This window comes from Grampus griseus (assembly GCF_964374135.1).
Source record: "Grampus griseus genome assembly, chromosome: 11".
Taxonomy (NCBI): domain Eukaryota; kingdom Metazoa; phylum Chordata; class Mammalia; order Artiodactyla; family Delphinidae; genus Grampus; species Grampus griseus.
Window position 1 is genome coordinate 69,964,369 of NC_139005.1, and position 13,087 is coordinate 69,977,455.

Here is a 13,087-nt window from a genome sequence, read left to right on the forward strand (position 1 = left end):
TAAGTTCATCTTATTTAGTCCTCCACAGCAATGCTACAAAGTAATTTTTATTTATTTTACTCTAGATGTGAGAAAACTAAGGCATAGAGAGAAAGTAATTTGCTTTTGGTTCACTAGCTAGTGAGTGTCAGAGTCAGAAGTGAACTGAGATTATCTGACTACAGTGGCTGTGCTTTTGATTCCTGGATAGATGGTCATGATAACCCATTTGCATAGAACTTTTAGAGTCCTTAAAGAATTTTCATGATTATGATCTCATTTCCCGCTTATGACCATTATATTCAATCTGGGAGATGGTCACTGTTCTGTATAATAGACAAACACTAAAATATGTCTGTTTTTAAATAGTAATTTTAGAAGTGATTGGGTCCAGAGTTTATAAGATCAGTTAAGGCTCCTGTTGCAACTGCATCACTCAGTCAGGCTTTTTTGTACTGCCCTACAGGTGCCCACTCCTTGAAGAACACACCCAATTAAACCTCCTGCATTCAAGTGTATATCTCAGAAACTGATTCTAGGGACTCTGATCTAAAACAATAGTTTCAATATCAAACCATTCTCTTGAGTCTTTTGTTAAATCTTCTCGGTCTTTTTAACATTTTTTTGTTGATTTCTTTTTCTCAGTACTCTATTTATGCATTCCATAAAGCATATTTATTTTATATTGTTCAGTTTTGATATTCCGTCTCTAATTTCTGGAGATTCTAGCTTGTAGTAGCTTGTTTCTTTGGGTGTTTTATGTTTTTATTATAAATTTATGTTTCTTAAAATTTTATTTGTGGTAATTGTTTGTGGCTTAGACTGAAAACAGATTCTTCCAAAGAAAATTCACAATTGTTTCTGCCAGGTGACTGGGGGCTATACCAACCTAGGACCGCTTTAAACTATAGTATTGCATTAAAGTTTTTCACATCACATAATTCAGGCTACATACAATCCAATACTTGGGTTATTTTTAGCTAGAATGATTATTTTTCCCAGTCATTCGGCACAATTCAAGATAGAAATGTCTTCTTGTAACACCCTCCAGAAATGTACATTTATATCTATTTTACACTTACATCAAGGGACTGGCCAACTTGGTGGATCCAGCTTTATGATGGGATTATATTCTTTTAGCCTTCCTAATTTAAGCAACTACTGGACTTATCTCTGTGTCCCCTATGTTTGGTAAATCTATGAAAACTAAAACTCAAATTCACTAAAATTTGCAGTTGTTCTCAAAGTGGAAGCTAGCATTCTACTTACCACTTTTTCTCTTTTCATTTAGTTTTGCCTGAAAGTATTCTTTACTTTCCACTCAGCTCATCAATGCATTTAAATGTGTTAATCTATTCAGCATTTATAATATTTTCCCCAAGCCAAAGATAGGCAGATTACCCATTCTTCCATACTACAGAAATGCAAGTCTCTCCCTCTAATCTCCATCAGATATCTTGACCTTTAACATGTGGTCCTTTTTTTCCCAGCACAACCAGATGGGATGAAGTGAAAATAGAGACCTAAAAGCAGATATGCTAAATCCTTGGGTTTTATTTTAATGAAAGCCATCTTACTGATATAATAGACAAAGAGAAGAATAGAAACATTAAATCCCTCTTCCTCTTTATTAGAATAAAAAGAACAATTGCTCCCTTGGTACAGAGAAAGGTTGAACAATGTGTTAGAGAGAAACATTTACACCCTGGTTTAGGCCTAAGGTGAATTTTATGACTATCTTATCTGCTCTTAAGTCAGTAAAAAGTAAAAGGGATATTTACAGAAAGTACTAAACAGTTTGAAGTTCCAGGAATAAAGGATGCATTTGCTCTTAAGCTTTTCTGAAATGATGTGAGAAAAACACACTTTTAGTATTCCCTAGTAACCCAATGAAAATAGGAGTAAGAGGGTTGAGATGTCTCTTTGCTGCTAAAGAAGACACAAGGCAGCCACAGCAAGTCTCCTGTGGTCCCTGGGTGACAAGAGAAAGAAACAGGATTTCCTTTACCTCTGACAAGACACTTGGCTGACAATGAGAAAACTGGCAGATGTTAAAGGGATTTGTAGTCATGATGAGAGTAAATTATAACAAAGAGCACTGTAGGATGTATGTCAAAAATCCAGGTGGGTATACAGAAACCTCAGCAGATGCCAGTGTGGTGGGGATAGCGGATGTGATTGTACATTGCAACAGATGTCAGTGTAGGACAAAGGAAGGCTGAAGGCCAGATGCCTCACCATCTGATATTGTATTGTATAAACTTTTCAGAAATTAAACCAATTCAGGAAGAAAGGAAGGAAAGGGAGGGGCAATTCTGATTTGATGGAATTAAAACCTGACTCCGAGAATACTTTGAAGCAATTAAATTTACTTAGAATTAATTCAGTTAAGTTTCTTTTTCCTACCAAGCAGAACGGGAATTCAAGCTAACTCTGGTTATGATAAAAAAAATTAAAATAATTACATACTATCATCACTTGAATTTTAGAGCCTGAGAATATGTATCCACAACACATCCTCTTGATCTCCACAAAGATCTCTCAGGAAGGAAGAAGTGGTCCATTGTGTAAAATACTGCTGACAACCAAACTAGGATGGAAACATGTCAAATTTAGCAATAAGTTACTAACTGGTGACCCTGCAAGAAGAACCCTAGAATAACAAGGGTAAAAAAATAGCTGTAAGGTAAAAAAAATAAAATTGAAGTGATATATGTAAAACACACACACACACACACACACACACACACACACACACACATATAAACACAAACTCTTGAAAAACTGGTTATGAAGGGAAATAGGAAACAAAAAACAGATAAAAGTAATATCTAAAAGGGTATATGAGGTCAAGGCAAGGCTTGTTTTGCTCTATTTAAGATTACAGATATTAGATCATGTTTGATTGATCAGAGGGAATACGTGGTAAAAATCAAGATGTTGAAGATGCAGCAGACGGAGCTAAGAGTTCAATGGGAGCAAAGAAGCACATGTGAAGGGACTGGATTTATACTGGAGCAATGTTTTCTTCATTGTAATGGGAACAGGAGGCAGCAGGTCAGTTTTTAGATATGGTAGCAAAAATATTAAGTAGTTGCTGTCTGAAGCTTTCTCTCTGGAAAAAAGTGAACCATACGCTGTGATTAGTGGAGAGAAAAAAGAAGTAGTTAAAGATTTAAGTAGAGTGGATAAATGAGATTTCATTGTGGAAATAAGCAGAGTAAACTTTCTGAAGATATTTACATTGTTTCTTGAGTGAATTGTGGAAAGTCCATTTGAGTTTGGTGAACATGAAACTATAGTGCCTCCAATATGCTGTTTGATGTTTCGTTATTGGGGTACAGGCACAGAGATGGATTTTTCCATAGTTACAATCTTGACAGGTATATACGAAATTAGAGCAAGGGAGTCAAGAAGTAAATATGATACAGCTATAAAGAGAATCCAGGTGTGGAAGAATAATGTGAAAGTAGAAGGCAACTGAACAGTAGTGAGAACAGTAGTGAGAACAACTGGAGATCAGTGAATTGGGCACCTCCTCATTAAAGTTGCTTGCAATGGTGGTAACTGTTAAGGTGGTCAGCTGATGAAATTATCGGTGATTGTAAACAAGTAACTAGGAGGTCTGTAAATGTCCAGCCTCAGAAAGGGAAAAGGGAAAAGAACAGGCAAACCAGAGAGTTCAAATGGGATGATCAAAATAGGGAGCAGAGCTAATAGTCTGGGAGCAGCAACAGGAAGCAAGAGTCCTAATTATAAGAAACCTATGCTGTATAAATTTTATTTAAGTTTCAAGCAAATGGAAGTATCTTTGAACATTAAAAAGTATCTCATTTTTGGAATGGGCTGCCTGTAAGGAGCCAGTCACAGGAAATATTCAAATAGAGATTGGATGAATATTAGTAACATTGTGAAGAGGCTTCAACATATCAAACATTTAGATCATATCATTTCTAAAGTTTCTTCCTACTCCAAGATCTCTTCTGAATCTGAACGTTCATACAACCGCCATTCATATTTTCTTTTTCTCACAAGTTCAATCATTAGCAAAATTGACTATATCCTCAAAATCTTCCTAGAATGTTTCTCCCTAGCATGTTTAAGTTCTAACTTAAACCTGATTATTTCCTGATGATACTGCTTCTTCTATAGACATTGTAAGTCTGAGCCTTAAATTAGGGTAAGTGTCCTTTTTGTATTCATCATCCTATTCTAGACAATTATATATCCTTCCTCTATAAAACACCTCCCTTTGTTGCTATCATCTAAAAATCCCCTATGTCATCTCCTTTTTTTTTTCTTTACTGAAGATAGCTCCTGGCTCACTTCAACTATCTCCAACACCACTTCTGTAGTGGTGAATTCAAACTCCAAGGCCTAGCCTCTCCATTCTTCACAATCATCTTGGTTCCCACCCTAATTGCAGAACTCCTTTCTATGATCACACCTATGACTTTGTTGTTACTAATCACTACCACTCTTCCCAAACCTCAATTTCAAACACGTCTTACTACAATTTTCTATCTTTCCAGCTCACCACTTCAAACAGTCAAATTCCAACAATAGTTTGTAGCCAGTGAGACACTACCATTTTTCCTTATCTCTTACCCCTCAACCAACACCTGCACTTCTCTTATTATCAAGCTTAAGTTTCATTGCTAATCATTACAAAATCACTCACTTAAATGCAGCATCAACTCTTTTCTTCCTATCATATTCATTTACTTTCGAGGCTAAACTACAACCATCGTTAAATCCAACTCTCCATCTTCTGCACACCTGCACCTGCCCCACTGTACCAGCCTAGAGGAAATTCCAAATCATCTACATGGGCATCAATTTAAATTCATGAGCAGTAACTCATACTGTACTTCCCTAGTCTCTTCACTCTTTTCTGTGCTCTAGGACTATTTTATACTATGTCATTTTGCCTCAAACTTCTCTTCTCCCACTCTTAGCTTGTGATCATTCTTCCTATGTCCCTAAAGAAAATAAAACAGTAAAAAAAAGAAATTCCATTTACCACCTGCCCCTTCACACCTATTTTCTTGCATTTGTGCTTGAATATTCTCACTTCTGTTATCAGGATGGACCGCACCCCAAGTAAATACAGTTTTTCCACTGTGTACTCAATCGCATCCCCTTTTTCTTTCTTAAGGACACTGCTCTAGCAATTTTTCCTTTTCTATCAGATATTCCCCATCAAATGAATCATACCCATCAGCATCAAAATAACATGCAGTTATGTTGCCCTTCTTATAAAATATCTTTACCTGCTTCCCCTTCAAGCTATCACCTTATTTTTCTTCCAGCTATAAAGTAAAAAAACTCCTTGAAATATCTCTCTATGCTTGATTCTTTGAACGTCTTTCTCCCACTTTCTGTCAAGCACACCACCATCAAATTTTTATCATCACAACTCCTCCAAAACTGCTCATTTTGTTGTCACTATTGATCTCCATATTACTAAGTCTAATGGTCAATTCTCTGCCCTCACGTTTTTTTTCTTTTGACCTTTAGAAGCAACTGGTACCGTTGATTATTCCCTCCAACTTAAAATACTTTCTTCACTTGGCCTCTTTCCTAATTACACACACGCCTGATTTTCCTTCTACTTTCCTGGCTCTTTTTCCTCAATCTACTCTTTTTTGTTTTAATTATCTAACAAACACCTAAATAGTAAGTTACCCTAAGATTCAGTCTTTGAACAATATCTCTATATTGATTCCCCGAAATGATTTCATTCGTTTTCAAAGACTTAAATCCCATGTCAATTTTGATGCCTTCCAAAGTTGTAACTCTTCCTAAACTTCAGATTTATTTATCCAACCGCAAAATCTATGCATATCAAATTTAACACGTCAAAAACTGAGAACCTTACATTCTCCCTTAAATCCGCTCCTCCTGTGTCTTCATCCAACAGTCAATGACTTCCAGTTGCCTACTTAAAAAACAAAGGAGCCTTCATTTAGTCTTTTTATTTCTCTGACAAAACACCCCTGTCATTAGCAACTCCTATCTGCACTTCTTTCAAAATGTTTCTCAGCAATTCTTGCTTCATCCTAGTACAAGCTACCATCATTTCTTGCCTATATTCTGGAAAAACCTTCTTCCTATTTCCCTGCTTTTGACTTTCTCCTCCCCGACCTTCCAGTCCATTTTAAACGAGAAGCCAGAGTGATCCCAGAAAAACTTGTTAGATTTGTACTCCACTTTACCTAAAAGCCTTGAATTGATCATTGTTTTACCTCTCAAATTGAATGTTGAAATCTTTAATATGATCTGTAAAACCATGTCTGATCTAATTCCTGGCTCCCTCACAGACCTCATCTACCACAACACTTCTCTTCAGTCTTCCTTTATTCCTCCTCCATAATTTTCAAACCTGCTCACTACACACCCAACATTAGGTCTTTGCCCGTACTGCTCCCTTTGCCTGGGATGCCCTACCCACACACATCTGAATTTCCTGAAGATTTTTATTTTTAAAAATCCCATTTTCAGTGAGACATTCCAGCCTACCTAACTAGAAATTTTACCCCATCTCTTACATTTAATATCACTCTACCCTGCCCCCCTTTTTAAAGCACTTATCACATTTTAATATGAGGCATAGTTTACACTGCTTCTTGTTTATTTTCCGTTTCCCCACTAGAGTAAATGTCTTCATGAAGGCAGAGACTTTTGCCTGTCTTGTTCACTCATGGATCATAGAGCCTATACATACGGCAGATGCTCAATAAATATCTGTTGAATGAATAAACGAATGAATAATGTCACTTGTTCCATTTTATAATCAGTCTCAAATATGAAATTTAGTTTACATTAATCAAACTCCTACAAAAAGTATATTATGTATTTTTCAACTATGTTATTGCTTTTAAAAGTACGAATAAAATTTCAGGTTTGATTACTAACAGAACTAGTGTTAAGAATACGATATCTACTTTTATGCATCTCATTTGTAAAACAAATTAGTGATACAAGGCTGAACTTATTCATTAGGACTTTGGAGTTGAATTTCCAGCCTACCACAAAATTAGCTGATCCTTAGAGTTCTTGCCTCTAAAAGTGAAGAGGTTAATATAAACAATTGTGGATGCTCTTTCATCCCAAAATTCTATTAAATGTCTATCCATATCTAAAGCATAGGGGAAAAGAGAAAATTTAAAAATTGTGCTCAATTTTGTACTAAATAAAAGTTTATATGTATAAATTGTCAAGGGAGATATGTGGTACCTAATTAATATTAAATAAATGTCAGTTATTATTGTCATTAGGGTAGTCACTTTCATTTATTGTCATCTGTCCTATTACTCTATTCAGCTAAGCTCTCTGTGTAAAAAGAAAATCTTATGATCAAGACAAAAATCTTATGGGAAACAAACAAAACCTGTAAATGAGATAAGCCTAAGTACAAAGCAAACATTTGCAAATTGTCATACTCTTTTTCAGAATATGATAGCGAAACTACAAGTATATATTTTATCCATGGCTAAGAGTAAACTTCCAAATTCAAATAAATATTTTTGTACCAAGCTTTGACTTAAAAATTATATTTTCAGACATGAAACTTTTAAAACAATTATGCTTTCAATAACATTCAAATTGTATGAAGTATATATACAGTAAGACCCCTATATACTGAAATAAAGATACTGTACTACTGTACTCTACATAGTACTGTACAGTAAAGTACACAAAAGCACAATGACTTGCAGAGGATGCATGCACTTGACAATGTATGCCAGACACATGAACTAACTTAGGTGACTGGACATGTGACTGGACATGTGGACACACATTCACATCTTTGAAAGTTCGCAACTTGAATGTTTGTACGTAGGGGACTTACTGTATTTGAATTTAAAGAGTCTATTCATTTTTTTTTGGAGGGGGGCTCCACGTTTTATTAGGGATATGGCAGAAGCAGAGGCTGGAAGCAGAGCAGCCACATTTAATGACAGATAAATTAACTACAGTGGGTAGATAGAGGGTAAGGGACTGGTCCAGGCATGTTAATATAAAACAACAAAAGACAGACAAATGGACCCCAAAGACATGGGGTGGGGGAGGGAAGCACCATCCAGACAGCAAATAGGACCAGGGGAGACAGAGACAGAAGGCAACTTGACCCCTCGCCCCTAAACTCCACCAGCATAGGACTTCTAGGGTGGCCCTGCAGGGACTTGGGCCAGGGGAGCCTCGAGGGTGGGCAGAGATGGCACTGCTGGCCGGTGGGCCGAACACCCAGAACCACAACATATCTCAGCCTGAAGTGGGAGATGGGGGCCAGGACACAGTGTCCTTGAACCCCCAGTCCCTCAGAGGAAGAGCCTTACTCTGGGTAAGAGAAGGGACCAAAGGTGGGGTCTCACCCTGAGATGAGAGTGGTCATCCTTATAAACTATCCATAACTAAAAACACTAGGAAGTACCACATTTTACTCCAAATCCAAAATTGTTACTGATTTACAATATTTGTTTTTGAAATTGCAAAATTATTTGTAACAAAATGTTCATTTTCATTTTAGTAAGAGCCCTTCATTATTACAGTCCCTTTTCAATTTTTTGGACAATGTTGAAAACTATACTTTCTTTTATAAGGAAAATAGAGTTAATTTTATTTCAGGTTATTTATTATAAGAACATGTGGATGTTATTAAAAATTTTTATTAGAGTATAGTTGATTTACAATGTTATGTTAGTCTCATGTATACAGCAAAGTAAATCAGTTATACATGTACATGTATCCACTCTTTTTTTTTTTTTTTTTTTAGAATCTTTTCCCATTAGGCCATTACAGAGTATTGAGTAGAGTTTCCTGTGCTATACAGCAGGTTCTTATTAGTTATCTATTTTATATGTAGCAGTGTGTATATGTCAGTCCCAATCTCCTAATTTATCCCTCCTCCCTCCCCCAATAACCGCTGGTAACCATAAATTTGTTTTCTACATCAGTGACTCTACTTCTGTTTTGTAAAAAAGTTCATTTGTATGCATTTTTTTTAGATTCCACATATAAGCAATATCATATGATATTTGTCTTTCTATGTCTAACTTACTTCAATAAATATGACAATCTCTAGGTCAATCCATGTTGCTGCAAATGGCATTATTTCATTCTTTTTTCTGGCTGAGTAATATTCCATTGTATATATGTACCACATCTTCTTTATCCATTCCTCTGTTGATGGACACTTAGGTTGCTTCCATGTCCTGGCTATTGTAAATAGTGCTGCAATGAATATTGGAGGGGCATGTATATTTTTGAATTATGGCTTTCTACAGGTTGCCCAGGAGTGGGATTGCCGTGTCATATGGTAGTTCTATTTTTAGTTTCTTAAGGAACCTCCATACTGTTCTCCAAAGTGGCTGTACTGATTTACATTTCCACCAATAGTGTAGGAGGGTTCCCTTTTCTCTATACCCTCTCCAGTATTTATTGTTTGTAGATTTTTTTGATGATGGCCATTCTGACTGGTGTGAGGTGATACCTCATTGTAGTTTGATTTACATTTCTCTAATAATTAGTGATGTTGAGCATCTTTTCATGTGCTTTTTGGCCATCTGTATATCTTCTTTGGAGAAATGTCTATGTAGATCTTCCACCCATGTTTTAATTGGGTTATTTTTTTTTTTTTGATATTGAGCTCTATGAGCTGTTTGTATATTTTGGAGACTAATCCCTTGTCAGTCACTTCATTTGCAAATATTTTCTCCCATTCTGAGGGCTGTCTTTTCATTTTGTCTATGGTTCCCTTTGCTGTGCAAAAACTTTTAAGTTTAACTAGGTCCCATTTGTTTATTTTTGTTTTTATTTTCATTACTCTAGGAGGTGAATCAAAAAATATCTTGCTGTGATTTATGTCAAAGAGTGTTCTGCCTATGTTTTCCTCTAAGAGTTTTATAGTGTCTGGCCTTACATTTAGGTCTTTAATCTGTTTTGAGTTGATTTTTGTGTATCAGGTTAGGAAGTGTTCTAATTTCATTCTTTTACATGTAGCTGTCCAGTTTTCCCAGCACCACTTATTGAAGAGACTGTCTTTTCTCCATTGTATATTCTTGCCTCCTTTGTCATAGCTTAGGTGACCATAGGTGTGTGGGTTTATCTCTAGGCTTTCTAGCCTGTTCCACTGATCTATATTTCTATTTTTGTGCCAGCACCATGCTGTTTTGATGACTGCAGCTTTGTAGTATACTCTGAAGTCAGGGAACCTGATTCCTCCAGCTCCAGTTTTCGTTCTCTAGATTGCTTTGGCTATTTGGGGTCTTTTGTGTGTCCATACAAATTTTAAAATATTTTGTTCTACTTCTGTGAAAAATGTCAGTGGTAGTTTCATATAGATTGCATTGAATTTGTAGATTACTTTGGGTAGTATAGCCATTTTCTCAACATTGATTCTTCCAATCCAGGAACATGGTATATCTCTCCATCTGTTTCTGTCAACTTTGATTTCTTTCATCAGTATCTTATAGCTTTCTAAGTACAGGTCTTTTGCCTCCTTAGGTAGGTTTATTCCTAGGTATGTTATTTTTTTTGTTGTGATGGTAAATGGGATTGTTTCCTTAATTTCTCTTTCTGATCTTTTGTTATTAGCATATAGAAATGCAAGAGATTTTGTTGTATTAATTTTGTATCATGCAACTTTACCAAATTCATTGAGGAGCTCTAGTTTTCTGGTAGCATGTTTAGGATTTACTATGTATAGTATCATGTCATCTGCAAATGGTGACAGTTTTACTTCTTATTTTCCAATTTGGATTCCTTTTATTTCTTTTTCTTCTCTGATTACTGTGGTTAGGACTTCCAAAACTATGTTGAATAACAGTGGTGAAAGTGAACATCCTTATGATGTTCCTGATCTTAGAGGAAATGCTTTCAGTTTTTCACCATTGAAAATGATGTTTCCTGTGGGTTTGTTGTATATAGGCTTTTTTATATTGAGGGAGGTTCCTTCTATGCCAACTTTCTGGAGACTTTTTATCATAAATGGGTGTTGAACTTTGTCAAAAGCTTTTTCTGCATCTATTGAGATGGTCATATGGTTTTTATTCTTCAGTTTGATAATATGCTGTATCACACTGATTGATTTGCGTATATTGAAGAATCCTTGCATCCCTGAGATAAATCCCACTTGATCATGGTGTATGATCGTTTTAATCTGTTGTTGGATTCTGTTTGCTAGTATTTTGTTAAGGATTTTTGCATCTATGTTCATCAGTGATATTGGCCTGCAATTTTCTGTTTTTGTAATATCTTTGTCTGGTTTTGGTATCAGGGTGATGGTGGCCTCATAAAATGAGCTGGGCGTGTTCCTTCCTCTGAAATTTTTTGGAAGAGTTTGAGAAGGATAGGTGTTAGCTCTTCTCTAAATGTTTGATAGAATTTGCCTGTGAAGCCATCTGGTCCTGGACTTTTGTTTGTTGGAAAATTTTTATTCACAGTTTCAACTTCATTACTTGTGATTGGTCTGTTTATATTTTCTGATTCTTCCTGGTTCAGTCTTGGGAAGTTGTACCTTGCTAAGAATCTGTCCATTTCTTCCAGGTTGTCCATTTTAGTGGCATATAGTTGCTTGTAACAGTCTCTTATGATCCTTTGTATTTCTATAGTGTCAGTTGTAACTTCTCCTTTTTCATTTCTAATTTTATCCTTTTTTTTTCAAGAATCTGGCTAAAGGTTTACCTATTTAGTTTATCTTCTTAAAGAACCAGCTTTTAGTTTCATTGATCTTTGCTACAATATTGTTTTCTTCATCTGTATGTCATTTATTTCTGCTCTGATCTTTATGATTTCTTTCCTTTTACTAACTTTGGGTTCTGTTTGTTCTTCTTTCTCTAGTTGCTTTATGTATAAGGTTAGGTTATTTGACATTTTTGTTTTTTCTTGAGGAAAGATTGTACTGCTATAAACTTCCCTCTTAGAACTGCTTTTGCTGCATACCATAGGTTTGGGTCATCATGTTTTCGTTGTCATTTGTTTCTAGGTAATTTTTGACTTCTTCTTTGATTTTTTCAGTGATCCATTGGTTATTTAGTAACATTCTGTTTAGCTCCCCGTGTTTGTGGTTTTTACAGGTTTTTTTTCCTGTAATTGATTTCTAATCTCATATTGTTGTGGTTGGAAAAGATGCTTGAGAGATGATTTCAATTTTATTAAATTTACCAAGGCTTGATTTGTGACCCTAGATGTGATCTATCCTGGAAAATGTTCAGTGTGCATTTGTGAAGACAGTGTATTCTGCTGCTTTTGGTTAGAATATCCTATAACTATCAATTAAGTCTATCTGGTCTAATTTATCATTTAAGGCTTGTGTTTCCTTATTAATTTTCTGTCTGGATGATCTGTTCATTGGTGTAAGTGGGGTGTTAAAGTTCCCTGCTCTTATTGTGTTACTGTCAATTTCCCCTTTTATGGCTGTTAGTATTGGACTTATGTATTGAGGTGCTCCTATGTTGGGTGTACAAATATCTACAATTGTTGTATCTTCTTTCTGGATTGATACCTTGATCATTATGTAGTGTCCTTCCTTGCCTCTTGTAATAGTCTTTATTTTAAAGTCTATTTTATCTGATATGAGTTTTGCTACTACAGCTTTCTTTTGATTTCCATTTGCATGGAATATCTTTTTTCATCCCTTCACTTTCAGTCAATAGCGGGTTTCTTATAGACAGCATATATATGAGTCTTATTTCTGTATCCATTCAGCCAGTCTATGTCTTTTGGTTGGAACATTTAATCCATTTACATTTAAGGTAATTATCAGTGTGAATGTTCCTATTGCCATTTTCTTAATTGTTTTGGGTTTGTTTTTATAGGTCTTTTTTCTTCCCTTCCTCTTTTGTTCTCTTCTCTTGTGTTTCTCACCTAGAGAATTCCCCTTAGAATTTGTCGTAAAGCTCATTTGTTGGTGCTGAATTCTCTTAGCTTTTGCTTGTCTATAAAGCTTTCAATTTCTCCATTGAATCTGAATGACAGCCTTGCTGTGTAGAGTATTCTTGGTTGTAGGTTTTTTCCTTTCATCACTTTAAATATATCTTACCACTCCCTTCTGGCCTGCAGAGTTTCTGCTGAAAAATAAGCTGATAACCTTATGGGGATTGCC